Raw genomic sequence first — 2,009 nt, 5'->3', positions numbered from 1 at the left:
AATAAACTTATGGTATATAACATATTTAATATACTCTACATATGTCGAATATTGCTAACAAGTTTTTTTTCTCCGAAATATTTTTAAAAACCACCACAAGCTAAGAATCTTTAAAGCTATTATTTTACCGATCAAAAGTTAAATAACAGAAAAGTAATATTACCTCTTTAAATAGAGCCTAAGTGCGAATTTCTATCTTAACATAAACGCCAAAAGGTCTCAAATGTAACTGTCAGAAAGATGAAAGGAACATTGCCAGCACCGTTTCATTGAAGTTAAGATATAAAATAAATATTCTCTGCTTTAAAAAGTATCTTAACGTAAATATAGTGTGACAGACGAATAGAAATATGATGAAATATTGTAGTTAATAATTATTATTATGTAGAAAATTTACGGAAAGTTAGTTGAAAATGGATAAATATAAATTTATTTATTTATTTTCTTATATCTAATATTATATGAAAATAAAAATGAATACTTGTTAGTCTTTGGCGTTAAAACTACTTATCCATATTTGAACTGACTAAATTATAACATTCCGGAAAGGTTTAAATATATGCATATGTTATATGGCTCTACTATAATCAGTATATCAATTACTCTTAGGCACAGATTAATAAACAAAAGGCAGATGGAGCGCGCCGAACATGCGAGTGAAGCCACCAAAGCGAATACAAAATCAAAAGCGAATACAAAGTCGCAGCAGTGCTAAAGAAAGCGTCGTATTGTTTAAACGTCTCGAGTGATTCATTATTTTGTGTCAAAAAATGCCGTCTTGTGTTATTAAACATTGTGAAAGTTGTTCCCAAAAATAAAAAAAAGAGGATAGAATTTCATTTCACAGGTAATTATAAATTATTTAATTGATTTTATTATTTATACACTCAATAAATTATATGGTTCTCTCGGAACACAAAACCTCGACATTAATTCAACTGTGTTGCCAGTGTTCGGCGAAATGTTTTTCCCTTCAATTGGGGAAACTACCTGATGGTCTAGGCGTTAGTGAGACTGACTTTTAAATGTGCGGACGTGTATTCGATTTCCACACGTAATATAGATGTATTTTTATCTGTTATTACCATTTACTGTGATTCGGTCATTAATATCTAATGTAGGAGCTTAAATAAAAATGTATATGGTTATCAATTTAGTTCCTTATACTACTTATATATATATATATGATAATGATGAAGTTATTTACATATATATATTACATATATATATTTTGTTAAGTTATGGGCAATAGCCAGATTATAATATTAGTGGAATTAATGGAAGATGCTAGATATATTTAAAGAATACATATTGTAATCAAGTTGTGTCAAGTTTTATTATTTAATGATTTTTGCAGATTGCCGACAGATGTTGTTCTACGCGAGGAATGGGTTTCTATTATTCGCCAAAGCAGGCAAGACCATAATTGGGAGGCTTCAAAATTTTGCGTTGTGTGTTCATTACATTTTAAAGAGGATGGCTTATGCTTTACCGAAAAATTTCGTAGGTTGATAAAAAAAAATTCCAATGTAATTATTTGTAATACTATCTAATCTTTTGGTCTAGTCTTTAAGTTGTCTGTATATCGATGTATGTGTGTGTAAATAAATGATGATAATTATTATTATTATTATTAATAAATATTTTAAATTATGTATGTTTTTTTTATTTGTCTAATGAAATAAATATGATACTACTGAAAAACACTAAAGTTTTATTATCTAGAGTTGTAAACATTGTAAAGTCCTTTTAAACCTTATTAAACAAAAACAAAATTAGTACCCGAAGCAAAGTGTGGACGGACCGCTAGTTATATAAATCTTGACATATTACCTATTTCTTTCGTTATTTTTAACGAAACCTTTATTAATATTATTATTATTATTAAAGTATTTATTTAGTTATAAATTCATGTATCCAAATAAAACTTTAGAACCTATTGTCGTAAAAGGACATTTTAAAAAATGCAGGGAGTTTTTTTCTTTTTATGGTATCATTATACACACATA

General features: G+C 27.5%; 1 long non-coding RNA gene across 1 annotated transcript; it reads left to right on the top strand.

Annotated features, from left to right (window-relative positions):
- Positions 1–609: 609 nt before the first annotated feature.
- On the top strand, positions 610–1,624 carry LOC123661098. Its single transcript, XR_006744293.1, has 2 exons — positions 610–847; positions 1,358–1,624. It is a non-coding gene; the product is annotated as an uncharacterized LOC123661098 (long non-coding RNA).
- Positions 1,625–2,009: the final 385 nt, after the last annotated feature.

This window comes from Melitaea cinxia, chromosome 2, assembly GCF_905220565.1.
Source record: "Melitaea cinxia chromosome 2, ilMelCinx1.1, whole genome shotgun sequence".
Taxonomy (NCBI): Eukaryota; Metazoa; Arthropoda; class Insecta; order Lepidoptera; family Nymphalidae; genus Melitaea; species Melitaea cinxia.
The sequence above is the reverse complement of the archived record's forward strand: the minus strand, read 5'-3'. Positions and strand labels throughout refer to the sequence as shown.